Source organism: Podarcis cretensis (genome assembly GCF_951804945.1).
Source record: "Podarcis cretensis genome assembly, chromosome: 9".
Taxonomy (NCBI): domain Eukaryota; kingdom Metazoa; phylum Chordata; class Lepidosauria; order Squamata; family Lacertidae; genus Podarcis; species Podarcis cretensis.
This window is the reverse complement of record NC_137178.1, coordinates 17292409-17311213: the sequence shown is the minus strand read 5'-3', so window position 1 is coordinate 17311213 and position 18805 is coordinate 17292409. Positions and strand designations below refer to the sequence as shown.

The 18805-nt window shown below is 44.3% G+C and overlaps 1 protein-coding gene and 1 long non-coding RNA gene across 7 annotated transcripts in view; one reads left to right on the top strand and one right to left on the bottom strand.

Annotated features, from left to right (window-relative positions):
- Positions 1-924, bottom strand: part of CCSER1 (coiled-coil serine rich protein 1) — a 725174-nt gene extending 724250 nt beyond the window's left edge. For 2 of the 6 annotated variants that reach the window (XM_079990790.1, XM_079990789.1), the window contains exon 1: positions 153-309. The gene's annotated coding sequence lies outside the window, so the exon portion shown is untranslated. Of the gene's footprint in view, positions 1-152; positions 314-797 lie in introns of those variants that run through there. The other 4 variants (XM_079990786.1, XM_079990785.1, XM_079990787.1 and 1 more) reach the window with 4 other exon arrangements.
- Positions 925-2768: 1844 nt separating this feature from the next.
- LOC307224449 lies at positions 2769-18718 on the top strand. The gene is made up of 3 exons (XR_013842533.1): positions 2769-3089; positions 6628-6751; positions 15201-18718. It is a non-coding gene; the product is annotated as an uncharacterized lncRNA (long non-coding RNA).
- The last annotated feature ends 87 nt before the right edge of the window (positions 18719-18805 follow it).

Below are 18805 nucleotides of genomic sequence, written 5' to 3'. Positions count from 1 at the left end.
AGGAGCTCAGCCTCCCTTCTCCTCCCTTCCTAAAATCCTGACCTTCCATCTCCTAGCCGCCCCCTTCCCCGCCGCCCTATGCGAGGGTGCCTTCCCTGCTTCCCAAACCGAGCGGCGCCACGAGTCAGGGGCGCATGGAGGTTATTTACTACCTGGTTGGGCAGCTGGTGGTTGTCTTGGGGGCGCTCCTGCCACGGAGTGCTGGGGAGGGGGGCACGAAGTCTCGTCCTGGCCGCCCCGCTCCCTACCACCAAAGTGGTGGCTGGTGCGGTCCTTTTAATTTTCCCATATGCGCCCACGGAGAAGAGAGGTGGGGGGAAGCAAAAAAACAAAACAAAAACCGCACGCACACACCCCAGCCTTGGTCCAGGCTAGCAGCAACAGCAGCAATTAATCCAGCAAGAGCCAGCCAGAGCAGCGCAAAAGCTCTGCAGCAGAAGAAACCAGCGGAGCTTCCCATGCACTCATGTTGTTGCTGTTGAGAGTGCAGAAGAGGATACGCAGCAGCAGCAGCAGCAGCAGCAGGCGGATTGGCAGCCGGCGCTGCTTGTGGCAAGGAAAGACGGCGAGAGGAGAAGGCGGCGGGGAGGGACGAAAGGGGAGGCGCTTGCGGTGCGTGGTGTGTGTCTGGAGAGAGAGTGTGGGGCTGTGCGCGCCGCGTTGCATGCGGGGTTGCGCGGTGCCACCTCCTCGCTGGGAGTGCACTGCGGAGCCGGCTTGGGAGGGGAGAGCAGCCGCCAGCGCAGGATCAGCCTCTTAAGAAGGGGATTGACAGGAAGGATTTAAGAAAGCCTCACCTTTCTGAGCTCTGAGTCAGCAGAGAGTGGAACAGGTTCATTTTTATTATTATTTTTTGCTCTCTTCTTCCTGCTTCCAGGCCAGCCTCCTCCTTCCCTTTTCTTGAAGCCACAGCAGAAGCTTCAACAGCTGCAGAAGAAACCAAGACCAGCAAATCAGTGTAACCCGTGTGTGTGTGTGTGTGTTTGCGTGTTTGTTTTTTATCTGTCTGCCTTGGTTTGCATTTTCCTTTTACCGTGCTAAAATCAGGAGCTTTGCAAATCCTTAAAAGAGAGGGGGGGGGTTAACACCTTTTGGGCAGCTTCACTTCAGGAGTAAACTCTGAATGCAGATTAGTTGCTCCTTAACAGGCTTTCTCCAGTCAGGGTGGTTATAAAAAGGGTTTAGGTGTGTTTGTGTGTTCCTGCCTTGGATGGAATACTCTTAATAATCCACATTATAGATTGCGAGTTGAGGACTAGGCAGGGGTTGAGTGAGCTGTTCCAGAATAAAAGATGGTCATTTTGTGTGTGGCCGGGGAAACCTGAGGATGCTGGCTATTCCAGATTGGTTCTGATCCAGTAAACCTGAAAGGTACTGGTTGTTGCAAATTAGCTGTGGCATAAAATGGTATGACCTTCTTGTGTCCTTGCCATTTCATAGTCAAGGTTACCTGGAAGGAGCTGAGGCTCACACACTTGGGCAGCGATACCCAGAGCTAGCCTTACCCTGCAAGAAGCCTCACTGAACTCCTTGGGTAGACAGATATGCACAGGATTGTACTGCTGGTTTATGCAGAGAGTGGCCATTCTCTCCGGCATTGATCTGTTGTGACCATGAAGCCCAATGCAGCAACCACAGCAGTTGTTTAGGATCAACTGAGTGAAAAGCTATATTCTTCCCCTCTACCCCACCCTGTTCCATATTTTGCATGAAGGATAGCCTCAAAACTGGGAAGAGAGGGTAATGGAGTTTTTGGAATCAATTCATCCAGAATGCATACACACCATACATTTAAAGCACACACATACTCTCAAACAATATTGGGAGCTTAGGTTTACTCATCAGAGCTACAGTTCCCAGCACCTTTAAACTACAGTTCCCAGGATTCTTTGGCAGGGTTGTTAAATGTGCTTATGGTGTGGAAAAAGAGTGAAAAGCTGTGGTCTTTTTACCCTTCCATATTTTGCATGGACAAAAAGTATCAAAATTTGCAGGCGGCCTGGGGCGGATTGAATGCGTCAGATTTCCCACTCCTTCTCTCCAAAACCGTTGAATGAAAAAGGTGTGTGTGTGTGTGTCTGTGTGTTTTGCAGGCCATGCAAGGGGAAGATAAAATTTCTAGACAACAGCCTCCGTATGACCTTTGGATGTTTACTATCCTTGTCTTCTCTCTCTCTTGGGATTTTATATGCATGTGTACATAAGTGAGGGAGATGAGGTGGTTAAAGGGTTTGCTGTGTTTGGTTTTTTTTTACAAAAAGCCTCCTTAACCAAAAGCAGCTACAAGAAAAGCTAATCAAACGCCAGCTGAGGATAAGTGCACTAGTTCAGCGCATTCAATAATTATCACCGCATATGCTCCCGGCACGAATGTATTGGTATATGTTGCTACCAATATTGCTCCTTATTCCAAAGCAGGCATGGGCAATTTCTGCATTTCACAGGACAGACTAAATATGATGTGTGGGATCCATGGTCAGTTCTCCAGATATTTTTTCCTTTGCCTAAAAACAATCTAGGAGGAAGGGGATAATGGGGTCAGGAGGAATAGGGTTGAGGTTGGCAAGCCAGTTAATCCTTTCCCCACACATTTCTCTGTCCATTTCCCCCCAATATTGTTAACCATGAAGAGAATTTTTTTGAGAATTTTCTTTTTGTCACCCACCTCCCCTCAGAAAATGAAAGCCATAAAAGCTGTTTTTTAAAAATCCCCCAAGTATTCCTCACCATCGTGTGTGTGTGTGTGTGTGTGTGTGTGTGTGTGTGTGTGATGGCCACCATATTTCCCTCACAGTGCCTTGGAAGGACTCCAGGTCAAGGACATTGTGGAGGATTCAAAATGGCGCCCATTTTGCTTCTGTTGTCATTGGCAGCAGCAAAGAAACAAAGTTAGGTTAAAAAGATAAAAAGTTTGCCACTCCCACTGCTAATGGTGAGCCCATACACACACACTCCACCCCCCCCAAACAATAAATGGTTGAAGAATTTCTCTCACTCTGGAGAAAGGTGGTAAAATCACCCACCCAACTTCTTTGCCCACTAATAGGGGAGAGAATTTCGGGAGGCCATTAAGAGCACAGTTCTAACAGGTACTTACTTGATTTTACCTCAAGCCTATTAGCAGCTTGAGAAGACTGATTGCAGTCCGTGTTCCTAGTTTTCTGAGTATTAGCCCCATGAAACTCAAGAGGACTTGCTTTTGAGTAGAAGATTGGACTCTTTAAAGTCAGGGAATTAGCCCAGACAGAGAAAAGAATTGGCTAAAAAATAAACAAAAACCCTTCCCTCAGCATCATCCCCTAAGCCAAAATACCCTTCCTCCAGTAGCTGCTGTTCACCTCTGGGAGGAATGCAGGCAGCTGTATTGTTTTTGACATTTCCTAACCTCCAACAAGGCTATTTATCTATAACATTTGTATATTGCCTTTTCCTCTGGGGTCCTGTACATGGTTCTCCACCCCTCCCTGTTTTATCCCCACAGCAACCCTGTGAGGTCATCCAGTAAGCTTTATAACCTGCCCCCCCAGGCCCTCATCCTGCACTCTCAACTTTTCTACCCCATTGGTTATCAGAGGGAGAAAAAAGCCACAGAAACAGTGTGGGTGCGAATGTGTGTTTAAAAATAATATTTATTTTTTTAAAAAAAGAAACCTCCCCTCCACCCCCTGACTTGGCCACCATCTCAGGCCATTTTGAGCAAAAGAAGTTACATGTAATTTGACCCCCATCCCCAGGAGCCATTCTGTTCTCCAGAGGTTGGTCCGGGGGCCACTGCACTTTCCAGCACACTCCAGTCCTTTCATAGGTGCTCAGAATATATAATAAAATGGGTGCTGTTTAACAGTAGTCATACCTCATGTTACGTTTGCTTCGTGTTATGTTTTTTCAGGTTGCGTCCCGCAGCGACACGGAAGTACCAGAAAAGGTTACTTCCGGGTTTCACTGCAGTAGCGCTAAATCGCACTTCGCACACGTGCACAAGCACCAAATCATGCTGTGCACCTGCGCAGATACGGCATTCAGGTTGCGGGCTTTTCATGTTGCAAACGGTCCTCCAGAACGGATCCTGTTCGCAAACAGAGGTACCACTGTAAAAGTTTCACAACGATAAAACATGTGTACCCAGGTATGGCCAAGGTAATAGTTTTTTGGGTTTTTTTGCAGAGGTGGGGCATTCATGTAAAGATGTTAAATTTGACAAATCTGCCTTTCAACCCTTGAATAGTCATTTTCTTTTCCTTGTTGTTGTTGGTGTCTGTCTGTCTGTCTCGAGAGACAATGGAGCACGCCTCTGGGGGTGCAGTCTAAACGCTGCAATAGCAGCATCGCAGTGACCTCCCTGGGGCACAAGCCTGGGCAGTAATTATGGAAGTCCTGGGCTGCCTAGACGACGAGACCTCCATCTCAGCCTCACTGATGTGCTCCAAAAGAAAGCACAGCAATACATTTGGCACCAGCTTGCCTGCCACCCAGGGTGCCACCCAAATGTCTTTTTGTGTAGGGTTTACTCATTAGCCTTTACTTCTCCTGAAGATATCTGGCAAGGCAATGGAGGTTTAGGATCAGAGTTTTCCTTTTCCTAGAGGGGCTCCCTTCCCAGATTGATGAGACCCATCTGCCCCCTCTACAGCATGTGCAGTAATCACCTTCTTGAACATTGGACCCACTATTGGACTCATCCGCTCAATCCACATGCAATTTGGGGAAGTCCCTAACTCACTGAGGGTTTGAGGCACATTGGCTACCCTCACCTGGTTTAGCTGGCCAGTTAAAGCGGGCATAGGCAAACTTGGCCCTCCAGCTGTTTTGAGACTACAGTTCCCATCATCCCTGACCACTGGTCCTGTTAGCTAGGGGATGGTGGGAGTTGTAGTCCCAAAACATCTGGAGGGCCGAGTTTGCCTATGCCTGAGTTAAAGCCATTCCCAGGGTGTGGCCTCTGTCACATGTTGACAGCTTCCAGGAGCCACAGGTGAAAGCCGAATGCAGGTGGGGACCAAAGGTACACAAATTACCCCAGAAGGAGCACAATGTGTCCCCCAACAGAGGTACTATCCACCCCTTAACACACCATATGCCCTTCTAAGCAAACAAAATTTGTTATAGCTACCCCCGATCTGGAGAAAATCATTTTCTTCTTCAGTTGGTCATCCATCCTTGTTTTGAAAGCATTGCCCCACATTCCACAGCATCAGCGACCAACATGCCAGAATGGATGTCATTTATTGGAAATGATTTTTTCTTCATAGAACCACATCAACTTCCTTTCATTATGGACATTTGGCCGGGCATTTCTGGATAGAGAAGAAATAAGATACGAGTATATCATAGTCATTAAAAAGAACAACATTTTCCACTGAAAATCCAAACCAAACCAAGCTGAAATATGTGAAACTACATGTTCTTCCCCAGTTACCACCATCTCTTCACCATATCTCGTCCCCATTGGAATTCAGATTGTAAGCTCTTTGTGGCAGGGCCCTAAATATTTTCTGTGTTTGTTGTTCTGTAAAGTTCCACAGCACTGACCCTGATCTAGCCAAAGCTAGTCATACCTAGATTCTGCCGACATGAATGGAATTGAACCCAACTTTGATTAGGTCATAATGTTGGCCAACATTAGAGGGATGTTGTAAGGATCACTGACATCATGAAGGGCTTTGAGCAGCCCAATTCCTACCATGTTTACTCAGAAGTAATTCCCCTGAGTTCAGTGGCATTTATTTCCCAGTAAGCACATTTAAAAATAGCCTCCCTAGGAAAAAAATGCTATAGATGCAGTGGAATCTGGTTTGATGAAGGACAAAATAGATGATCTTTTATCAGGCAAGCCGTCCATGCTTGTCCAACTACAAATATTGCTTTGTGTATTTTGTAGTTCTTGTTGTCTTAAACCAACTTAAATGCATTGCCTTATACCAAACTGATATAGTGCAGAAGATTCCTGGAATGCTCAGCAAACTTTGCCTTCTCTGTTTCATATACTCAAATATTGCATATACTGCAATAATTAATTAAACCAGGGCAATGTGAAAATTATTTAAGTTTTTTTTAAAAAATAAAACAGTTTGGATGTTTTTAGCATTGTGAATGCAGATGGCAAAGACAATGAGGTCAGAGTCTCATTTAATCATGATTCATAAATTAATGTTATCTTTCATCATTCCAGATTCCACACAGTCTGTTTGCAATTCGAGCTCTTGCACTCAGAAGTGGGGGTGAGGGAAGGAAGCTTTTTTAAAAATAAATAAATTAAGAAAAGGAGAAGTGATATTTGTTTGTTCTCAGTTTTTGCTAGTTGCTGAATGAGTCTCATTTTGCAACCCTGAATGAAATGAATCATTCCTGGCACAGGAAAATCACACCTACTCTGGTCAATTGCTTACCACAAATGACTGTGTATGATTTCTCAAGGCCCTGATCTTTCTGAGATTGTATGTCTAACTTTTATGCATCTTAGTACCCTAGTGACTTCATTAACTTTACATTTGTACTGGAATTTTCAGCTGGAAGGAGGGGGGTGTTATGTTTGTATATTCTTTTGATCTGTTTAATAAATGTAAGAGAGATGTTTAAAATTGGCAACAGTGACGCATATTTAAAATTGCATACAACTTCATTGTGCAGAAACAGAGGCAATTAAAATGGACCTGCATGCTCACCTCATGGCAAAGTAGCAGTAATGGAATCCCCGTGGCAATGCTGCCGGCTATCTCATCATTTTCCGCAATATTCACCCACACATTTATAGGTATTGGAGACATTGGCTAAATTCTCACAAAGGTGGTCAGGCTGCTGTGAGCTGGAGCCCCCGTGATACTCGTCAAGGTTCAAAGACAATTATTCCATTAAATGCCAACTGTTAGGGAGAAACACCTGTGCCCTCAAGTTCCACTTAAGGGATTCCAATAGGAATCTGGCTGGCCACTTACGAAACAGGTTGCTGAATCAGATGGACCGTTGATGTGATTCAGTAGGATTTTTCCTGTGTTCTTACGGCAGAATATTACTCAAATACACACAACATCTCTGTACACAGAAAAGTATCATGTCAGGGGAAAAGCTAGGCCAGAACTATTTTCCTTTATCTGCTACCTTTCTGTTTGTTTTTGTCTTTGTTTTGCATTTTAATGTTTATTGTGTCCAAGAAAGATCTTTTAAATATTGCTGAGAAATCCTCCCACTTCCTAAATATGCTCTGTTTAGGCACGATACTGCATCTTCTTCTAATGTTACAAGAAGGGCTTGAAAGCCAGTTGCAGAAGTTACTGCTCACTTAGCTTCTGGTTCTTCTAAAAAGCCCACATGCATTACTTCTGACCAGGGATTTACACAATGCATAGCTAAGGTATGCAATTATGTGACTTAACCAATCTAGTTCCTTTTGACTATTCTAGTCCAAGGGATCAGGGCTCTATCTGCACTTGTGTCCTGAAAAATGTTGCTTTTCAACATGGCACTCAAAACTACAATTTCAAAGAATGTAGTCATTTGGCAACAATAATTTCAACATGATATAAAGACTCTCTCTCTCTCTCTCTCTCTCTCTCTCTCTCTGTGTGTGTGTGTGTGTGTGTGTGTATATTTCTTGATGGTTCCAAGGTATTAAAGGAGTTGTAATATTGTTTATGTTGTGTTGTTATGCTGAAAATCATTTAGTGGGACTGCAAGCCCATATATAAATTAAATAGAGTGAATTGTTAAGAGTTGTGGATATTATGGAGGCATACAAACAGTATTTTCAGAACACTACAAACTGGCATGAAGTGAATGGTTGAGTTGTCAATATCACAGGAAAAAATGCAAACCGGTGTGGAAATGTGTAGAATTGAACTTAAGACTGAAAAAAATTCTTAATGGAAATTGACAGATTTGCCTGTCCCCATCTGCATCCTGCCCAAACCTGATGAAGGAGGAGGTCAAAAGTCTGAGGTTCGCGCATGTAACTCTAAACCAGCCTTTGTAAGCTGATTCCCCTCTATATGTTTTGGGCTACAACTCTCATCAGTTGCACAGAAGTTGTTGTAGTAGTTTAGTCGTGTCTGACTCTTCATGACCCCATGGACCAGAGCACGCCAGGCACTCCTGTCTTCCACTGCCTCCTGCAGTTTGGTCAAATTCATGTTAGTAGCTTCGAGAATACTGTCCAGCCATCTCGTCCTCTGTCGTCCCCTTCTCCTTGTGCCCTCCATCTTTCCCAGCATCAGGGTCTTTTCCAGGGAGTCTTCTCTTCTCATGAGGTGGCCAAAGTATTGGAGCCTTAGCCTCAGGATCTGTCCTTCCAGTGAGCACTCAGGGCTGATTTATTTAAGAATGGATAGGTTTGATCTTCTTGCAGTCCATGGCACTCTCAAGAGTCTCCTCCAGCATCATAATTCAAAAGCATCAATTCTTCAGCGATCAGCCTTCTTTATGGTCCAGCTCTCACTTCCATACATCACTACTGGGAAAACCATAGCTTTAACTATACGGATCTTTGTCGGCAAGGTGATGTCTCTGCTTTTTAAGATGCTGTCTAGGTTTGTCATCGCTTTTCTCCCAAGAAGCAGGCATCTTTTAATTTTGTTACTGCTGGCACCATCTGCAGTAATCATGGAGCCCAAGAAAGTAAAATCTCTCACTGCCTCCATTTCTTCCTCTTCTATCTGCCAGGAGGTGATGGGACCAGTGGCCATGATCTTAGTTTTTTTGATGTTGAGCTTACGGAAGTTGTAGCCCTAAACATCTGGAGGACACCAGTGTGTGGAAGACAGACCTAAACCATAGTTTAAGCATTAAGTTTGATACAGCCGTTGGATGTGCATATATGTAAATATTTCTTGTATGAATGATTTGTGCACCCAAGTGGCTCGCTGACATACTCATGAGCTGAAGGAAACACGGCAGCTATTCACAGGTCTCCAAAGGAACCCATTGTGTTTATGCTTCTAAAACTAAACCCTTCATAGAATAGGTTTTTGTTTACATGTAGACTCTGAAGTGTCACTCATTCTAATAATGCCGCATTTGTAAAGTGCAAAGAGAAGCAACCTTGAGTAAAAACAGCTGCAATTACTGTGAAATATAGGTGAGGTGTGGGTTTTAAAAATGCATTGTGGTTTAAAAGGTGGAGTGAAATTCTGACCCCACTGAAACTGAAGCTCATGAAAGTCCCATTGACTTTGGTGGGGTCAGGGTCTCACTCCTCCACTCTCCAGGCAATCAGGTTCCACACATATAATTCTCTCTAAAGAGACTGATTCCATTGAAATGGTTCCTGTTGTTCTTTTCTAAGAGGTACTTAACCTACAGTAACCCTCCCGTCTTTCTCCTATCTTCATTTTGCTGCTCAGTTCCCCTCTCCCTTGTATTACTGAATAATAAATCTGACATAGATTATGTAACATCCACTGAATCATATCAGGCTGTGGGAGGCTGGAGCACAGTATAATGCAAGATGTAAGGAACATGAAAGAGGAGGTTGAGAGACAAGTGTTTTAAAAAGCGTTTCCCGGGTGCTTACAACTTTAGAAACTTGCACAGAGAACAGTTTCTAAAAATGAATTTGCACACATGAAATTACATTTCTTAAATTAGAAAGTTCCTGGAGCCTTTTATCTACTGACCGCAAGAAGCTTGGTCAGCTTCTTTGTGAACCATTAAGTTCACCGACCTGCATTCTCCTTTCCAAAGGCCTTCTTACTTGATCCACCGCATAATATCAAAGCCAGAGTCACCACTTACTTCACAATAGCCAAATCAAAGTTAACCATTTTCAGATTTGAAACGATCCATGAATAAGAAGCACTTCAGTGTCCCTGAGTATCATCCTAGCAGACAGGGTGGTTTTCTGGTGACAGACCTACCAAATCTGCCTTTCACTATGACTGGTATACAACGAGCTTGCAGCAATTTGTGTAGGTTGGAGCATCTTTAGCTTCTGTGGAGGTCTTGCAGGCCACAGGTGCTGCAATTGAGAGAAGGAGACACTTGCTTTTCCATGAGCCAAATCATCAGCATGAGAAAAAGTACAGTGGTACCTTGGTTCTCAAACTTAATCCGTTCCGGAAATCTGTTCCAAAACCAAGGCGCGCTTTCCCATAGAAAGTAATGCAAAATGGAATAATCCGTTCCAGACTTTTAAAAACAACCACTAAAACAGCAATTTAACATTAATTTTACTATCTAATGAGACCACTGATCCATAAAATGACAGTATTGTAGATGATAAAAATTAATTTATTTGTTTTCTTACCTGCATTGATGATAGTCATTGTTTGGATGGGGGGCTTTTATCCATTTCCGCAGTCACACAGTCAATCAATCAGTAGCTGAACTGGGTTCCACACAGTCACAAAAACAAATTAACCGAAAAAGCCTCAAAAACAAATAGCAAAAACAATAGTGCCAAACTTAATCTGTTCCAGAAGTCCATTTAACTTCCGAAATGTTCGAAAACCAAGGCGCAGCTTCTGATTGGTGCAGGCGCCCCAGAAACAATAACCGACAGCCACATTGGACGTTCAGCTTCCAAAAAATGTTTGAAAACTGGAACTCTTCTCGGTTTCCAGTGTTTGGGAACCAAGGCATTTGAGAACCAAGGTGTTTGAGAACCAAATATATATTAAAGGTTTAGTACTAACTGAGTTTGGTGGAGACACTCTAATGGAATGGGGACAGAGCCATGTGGAGCGTGTCTGAGGCCTAAGGTGGGGGTCTTGTTAGAATAAAATTATAAATGCATACAGAAAAGCAGCTGGATCTCAGTGTCCAGGCTGAATGATGGGGATGGAGACGCTTCTTCAGGTATATAGGACAGAAGACATTTAGGGCTTTAAAGGTAAGTGCCTTCACTTTGAATTGTGCTTGGAAACATACCGGGAGCCAATGTAGGTCTTTCAGGACTGGTGTTATAACCCTCAAAGTTTTTGCCTGGTGCCTAAAGATATGTAACAAAGGTGCCAACTGAGCCTCCCTAGGGAGACCATTCCACAAATGGGGAGCTACCACAGAAAAGGCCATTCTCTTGTGTTGCCATTCTCTGGATGTCCCTTGGAAGAGGCACACAAAGAAGGGCTTCAGATGATGATCTAAGGGTCCGGATTGGTTCATATGAGGAGAGGCAGTTATTGGTAACTAATTAAGTGCTTCCCATAAAGTATCCCAAAATGATTTAATAATAAAAATAGTTTGGCTTGATTGGAGTACTTCAAAAGCTCTTACTACTTTTGGGGGACAACCACAGGGGTAATCATCCATTCTTTACCTCATTGTCTGTGCCACAGTGATAGGCTTCCTGTTGGCTTGCTTTTCACAGTGCTCCAGTCCTGTGGATAGCTGGAAGGCTGGATAGCTGATATGAACTCATTGGTAGTCAGCTGACACAAAGGGCCAACAGGGTTTCACCTAGTCCTATAAAGATTCTAACTTAGCTCTTAACCCTGAGGAACCTGTTGACTGGAAACAGGCTGAGGTACTCTCAAACTATCTCTACTGCCCACTGACTTTGCTCACAGCTTCACTGCTTCCAGCTTTCTGGCCTCCAGACCGTAAGGCCTGGCAAATACGATCTTGCTTCGCACCTCCTCCTAGTTCCAGAAGCCGTGAAGTCTGATTCATGAAACAGATGTGTATGCATCAGATGTTTTGCTTACACATCCCATAGTATATCTATAAATAACATGATAGTACGTCTTGGCAGATGAAACACAAGAGGAAGGAAAGATGAAGCAAGAATATCTCTCCCTGTGCTTTTTGCAAGGTCAAGTAAGAGGTCACTTCAGTAATGGGGAAGCAAGCAGGGGGCATAATAACTCCGCAACAAAATCAACCCAGACCCATACAGGAATGGGATGGGCATCTATTCTGCCCCATTTTGGTCTCTCTGGTACTCAGTCATAGGTCTCTATCCTGTCTTGTTGCATTCTGTTCCATCCCACTGTGTGCTGTTTGTGTGAACTTCGTATGTAAAATGTGCACATTTATGTAAAATGTGCTTTTCAATGTTTTGCATGCATCTTTCATGCAAAAACAAAAAACCCTATCGCTACCAGAAAATCCCAGTTTCTCCACATCTCTCTTTGCAGTTCCCAATGACTTAGGCCATTGAATCCTGTTCAGCCTCACCTCTTTGCTGGCGGGCGAATCTTTGAAGTACATTTCAGTTGTCTTGTAATGACGATGTTTCAAATCCAGTGACCCTGAAATGCTGTCATTCATAAGAAGGTGACACCTAAGCCTGAAAACTCCAAGAGAAAGCCCCAAAGCTATAAGCCAGGCTATTAGAAAAGCTTTCAAATAGCTGCTTCAATGACATATGGTATTTCGGTTTCTGGGTATTCTGCAAATAACCTTGTACTCCACCGCAGCATTTCATTGCCATACTCCATTTCTTGCCACGATCCTGTACCCATCCCTGTCATTTCACACCACACTATATATCTTAATCCTCCTTGTTGTTAGTATAGTATCCCTGCTCACCTACCCCCAGCCCAGAAAAGACCAGTCCTTTCAAGCACTCCCTCTGCATAACTCTTTGCTTCTGTGGCACTTGTTCATAAGCAATGGCGATGCCTATAATATTTTTCTCCCTTTAGGCAGTGAGATGCATCGGGGGGGGGGGGGAGAGAGAATAAGTGGGTACAAGTTCAGTGCAGGAGAACACAGGGAAATTGTACCGAGCTGCATGGTTTATAATGTTCACTGAATTCAGCTTATCCCGCCTCAGAACTTTGATCCCCTGGCTGCAGAGTTTTAATTTTGCTTTCTACAGCCCTGTTTATCAGCCACAGAGCTCTGACCATTCAAGCTGAAGTCTCTAGGCAAAGTCTGAAGTTTCCTCCAAGAGCTGCCAAGTTGCATTTGAAACTGACGAGGGAGAAAGGAAGATTAGTCAGTTCCAGAGACTGCGGCAGTCCATCTATGTGTACTGATTTTTGAATCACACAACTTTGTGCAACTGCAATGGCAGTGTGGTGTGTCGCTCATCCTCAGTGTTGCCGCTAGCAGTGTGCAAAAGGTGTCTCTTGTGTGATATCCATGCAACCATACTTCCAACAGTGCTCCAGATTGCAATGGACTCTGCAGCTGAGAGAAACTATACATACACTCAGCAGCAGCAATCATTTACTCAGCATTCAAAGTGCAAACAGAAGGTTGTCGCAGTCATGGAACCACATTCCTGACTGTACTTTAGGTCACTGGGGCTTTTGCAGCCCGCCCAAAATGTCCCATATTCCTAGCAATACAATTGTACTTTCCCAGCCATTCAAAATGCAGCATCTCTATAATGAAGAGATGGGATTTCCTAGATGGGAGATGTTTGGATCCTACACAGTAGATGAGCAGTAACCACACATTTGTTGTGAATTAAATGGATCATTTGGTGAAGCTTGAAATCCACATTGGCAAAAAGATACAAGCACACAAACATTTTATCTGCACAACAGCCTTGTGGGTATAGCCTGTGACACACACACACAGAGAGAGAGAGAGCGTTTCAAGGTTGAGTGGAGATTTGAACCCTGGATCAGCCTAGTCTGATATGTCAACCATTATGAACAGATATGTACATATGACACCTCAAAAAAATTAGTGCACAGCTTACCTGAACCATGGGGGAAAGCTGCTTTGTATATTATTGTAAAAAGATGGAGTATAAGTTTTTGTTATCATCATCAGTCAAGTATTACTAGAGTCTCTGACTTGCTGGCACCAGTGTTCATTTTAGTGTTTATTGAATAATGCAGGAATTGATTCTACAGTTCTCCGTTTGCAGCCATAATGCATCTACATACCTCAGCAGACCTCTGAACCATCACAAGATTCTCCATCAGCTCCTTAAAAGAGCAACTTATTTAGCTGTTACAAGCAAAGGAATGTTTAAAATCTGGTTGCTTACTTGCATCACTCTTGAGTCGAACAATGACGTCTGTTTCAGTCAACTGCTTGGTGTTCTGGATGAAGATAAGTTTTTGGAAATGTATATTTCCAGGTGCTTTCTTTTGCAGTTCTAATTCAGCCAGGCAGCCCATCTGACTGCCAGTGGCCTATGTGTATTGGAAATACAGCTCATGCTAGTCTCCCACCCATCTGCACAGTTTGCAGAGATTACACCTGAACCAGCAATTGGCTGCCCAGGTAGGCTCCCACTTTTTGATGTGAGGAAGGTTATTGCCTCTTCCAGGTAGACTTTCTCCAGGTAGATCACTCCTGCATCCAATCAGGAGCATGAACAGCTTGTTTCTAGATGTCCTGGGGTGGAGTTAAGGGTCAAGGTTAGGATGCAAGGGGAAGTAACATAGGGAAGGGAAATGGTTCTGTGAAAAGTAGAAGTGCATCACCCTTGGCCATTATCACATTATTGAATCCTCCCTTTTTTCCATGATGAAACTCAGGACAGAATATATAGAATTCCCAGAAGATTCCTCCATCCAGGCATTGACATCACATCCAGACCAGCTTCTATAGGGGTGTCACTGGAAAAAAACTAGTTTGGGGAAGGGGAAGAGTGTCAAAAAAAAGCCATTCTGGCCAAGCTAAGCCTCCTGATGTATATTTTCGCTCCTGATCTATATTTTAGTTTGGTCAGAATCAAGTATACACTTCCAAAGTTAACACTAAATACATTATTAGTGTCCCTGGGTTTTTAGACTCACCGACCCATGTACTAGGGATGCGGGTGGCGCTGTGGGTCAGGGGTCCCTTTACCTTTACCCATGTACTATCTGAAACCCAAGAGGCACATTGGAGGGATGCGGGTGGCACTATGGCTTAAACCACTGAGCCTAGGGCTTGCCAATCAGAAGGTGGGCGGTTCGAATCCCCGCAACAGGGTGAGCTCCCATTGTTCAGTCCCTGCTCCTGCCAACCTAGCAGTTCAAAAGCATGAAGTGCAAGTAGATAAATAGGTACCGCTCCGACAGGAAGGTGAACACCGTTTCCATGTGCTGCTCTGGTTCGCCAGAAGCGACTTCATCATGCTGGCCACATGACTCGGAAGCTGTTTGCCGGCTCCCTCGGCCAATAAAGTGAGAAGAGCACTGCAACCCCAGAGTCGTCTGCAACTGGACCTAACATTCAGGGGTCCCTTTACCTTTACCTTTACCCATGTACTATCTGAAACCCAAGAGGTGCCTTGGTTGCCAGGTGTTTTCCCCCCAGCTCTTCTACCCCACTATTGCTCCTTGAACACAATTGGAATTTACTATTCCTTTTGCAAGTGGAGATGGATCCACCCCTTGGTCTATCTTGAGTGGACCTGCAAACACTGGAGCCTGTTTCATCTCCCCCAAGACCAGAGTCTGATGGCTGGTCAACAGGGAATAAGAGACTCATGAGAAGAGATACCCCTAAGGAGAAACTGAATGGTCCAAGATTACCAAGGTAAGAAGGTAGCTATTTCTCTAAGATGGGCACGTTTCCATATCCCTTTAGTAGGAAGGGATGTGAGGTCAGGTTGCAAAACTACATTTAGAACAGGGGTGGGGAATTTGAGGGTTGCATTTCCTTGGGGAAACGTGAGTAGGGTGGACCACATTCATGATGGGTGGGGCTGGATTTGGTGGTGGGTGGCGGTCAAGCCCAAAGTGGGTGGGGCCATGTCTGTATCTGCTAATCTCAGCAGTATAAGAAGCAGCTGTACTGCAGAGACTCCTCCCATGCCTTAAATGTCACAGGGGAAAGACGCCCTCATGAAATCCAGGACCTTTTGTAGCACCATGGAGGCTCTAAACAAACTAAGCTTTAAAAGTTGCATTGCTGGGATTGACTTACATAGTCAGCTTTCCTCCTTTTTGAAACAAAGGCATGGCGGCAGCAGCAGCAACAGCAGCAGCAGACGCTATGCTAATTAGATTAGAAACCGTCAGGTCTTGTTGATAGTATTCAAGTTACAGAAGGCTCTCCAGAGACAAAGCAGTAAATAAGAAATATCTGCTATCTCTTGGCATACAGAACAACTCGAAGGAAGCATCTCTGCATCTTTGGCTGGGTACCGATAACTGCAGCAGCCTGCAATCCTGCACATAGTTAGGTGCTTAAATGCCGTTGAAACCAGTGGCTGTTAAGCAGCTTGAATGTATGCAGGATTGCAGCCAGTTGCTTCTCAGAAGCCAGACATTGGCATAATGCGCTTACAATGGGCACAGTTCACTTGCGTTTGTTTGGGGGCACTGTCATATCTGGTCAAACAGGTTTTGTGCATTTTTGAAGCACTAACAAAACTTGCGGTACCTGTTGAATTGGAGACAAATTCAGGTGGGAGAAATTCCCTGGCTTTTTAAAGAATAAATCTTATGTTTTGTTTTGTTTCCCCCCGTTTTTTTAAGGCATTGAAAACTGGATAGAGCAGCTCAACAGCAGTCTTAATATTGAATATGCTCAGTGTGGGGACCTCAGAGGAAGGCACAAAGACTGATGCTCTAGTGTGTGCTCTCTCGCTCCCCCTCCCTCACCTAGATCACAGCTGGTGACCAGTTTATGTATACTGAAGCGGGGAGCCTCATAGGCTTTGTAATGTCATCCTAGATAGCTTCACCATTGATGTTTCCCCTATGCATAGACATGCAGAGAGTAACATCAAACGCTGGCTTTCCCTGTGCCGTTATTTTCAAAAGGACAGAAAGTCTTGATGGTTGCATGCTGCGGTGGTAACCTATAGGCTGGCTTCTGGGTTCAAGGGCATTCGCAGGTTTTCAAAGAAGTTCGTCTCTGTGTCACATCCGCCGCATCCAGCAACTCAGAATGCACAAATGCCCTGCAAAATCTGCAGAGCTGCCGGTAATTTATGGCAATAGGGTTGCTTGACATTTATTGCCCCTATTTGCCGTGGCCTAGAATAAGATTTTCATAGTTATCACGACAACCTTGAAATTGCATAAAGGTAATAAAACAGCCTTCTTCCATGCTACCTTGCGCCAAACTACACAGGCGTGTGTCAACAGTCCTGTTTTAACATTTGCATGCCTTCGTTTTTATGCATATATGCCTGGAAGCTTAGTCAAATAACTCCTAAGCATAGTTATTAAACAAAAAAATGGGGACATGGAAATAAGCATTGCCACTTGTAAGCTGCACCAGCATATTAAATGTGTGTTCATTAACAAAAAAATAAATTAAAAAGCGTGAGTGTTTGTGTCCCTCGGGCAATGGTAAGCTGCATGGATTTGTGCTCCTAAATGCTCTCTTAACTTGGTAAACGTTTCTGTACATGATAGCCATCTTCAAATATCTAAAGGGCTGTCATATGGAAGATGGAACAAGCTTGTTTTCTTCGGCTCCAGAGGGTAGAATCTGAACCAATGGATTGCAGTTAAAAGAAAGGAGATTCCGACTAAACAGCAGGAGGAAGTTTCTGAGGATAAGACTGTTTCACAGTGGAACAGACTCCCTCGAAAGGTGGTGGACTCTCCATCCTTGGAGGTCTTGAAGCAAGGGTTCTGTGGCCCTCTGTCAGGGATGCTTTAGTTGAAATCCCTTAATTGCAGGGCTCCTTCCCAGCTCTGTGATTCTGCCTTAAAACCAAGGTACATTTCTTTCGGTATTGCAGATGGGATCACCCAGAATTCCAGAGCAAGGAACATAAAAAGCACATTTGAATGGCTCTAATTTATGTGCTCTTTTGTTTATTTACTTGCTTAGGAGTCAAATTACAGCAGTACATGGGGAAAGGACATGGTGTTTCAGCTGATCACAAGCTGAACGTGAGCCAGCAGTGCAATGCAGGTGATGACTGCGGGGAGGCAGACAGGTTACACAGAGCAAAAGAAAATTTGGTTTTGGAAACCCAGTTTCCTTTCACTACATCCACCAGTAGTGAGTCTGGCAGAAGTGACTTTTTCACTTGCAGAATGGTGATTTGAAAAACATTCATTTCCCTGGAACAAAAGGTTTTGCATTTCCTCATCAAGATGTTGCAATCATAGAGTTTCAGCTGCCATACCACATTTGACTTGATCAGTGTATATGTCCTATTTATATGATGGAATGTTCTGCAGCGGGTAGATTTGGCTCCCAGTATGTAAGTATTATCAAGCAAAAAACCACAACAGTTGTATGATAAAGAGGAGTTATGCCTTGCTTGTTGGCAAGAGAACGCACCTTTCTGTGGGGTTTTCTTTCTTTTTTAAAAATGCTTCTGTAAGAGTTGTCATGCCAGCAGATCTACCTGCTAAAGCAGTGGTTCTCACCTCAGCAGGTGCACAAAAAAGTATAGGTAATTATACGTTTGAAACATAGCTTTTCAAGGCACCTCTTACACACAGCTCACTCCTCTGCTTCTTGAACAGTGTAATCTAGATAACATGGGCTGGGCATCAGGATGCTGAGTCTCATAGTTGGATGCAAGGCTGATGCCTACATTCAGGGGGAAAACACACACAGTACAACCATCCTTGGACTACCAAGTCAGAATGCAGATATTTGAACACATCCCTGCATTGAAAGCTCTCTGCCCATCCTAGGGATCCAATCGGTGATGCGTTCCCTTAAGGGCAGTTTCTGGACTCTCTCCCTGCCCACTTCCTCTTCTCCTGTGGTCTAGGACACAAGTAGGTAACCTGTAGCCTTTGGGCTACATTTGACTCTTGTCCTAGTTTCAAAGCCCCTGGAATGCAAGTAGAACCCTCTGCATAGGGGACCCTGATTAGCTCCTGGATCATAGAATTGTGGAGTTGGAAAGGACCCAAAAGGCTACCCTATTTTGCCCCCTGCAATGCAGGAAGGCATTGCACTCTAGTTAGGGGTGTAGGAAGGGGTGGTAGTGGGAGCGGTCCGCACCAGGTGCCATCTTTGAGGGGGTGACAAAAAGGCACACCGCGGGGGGTCG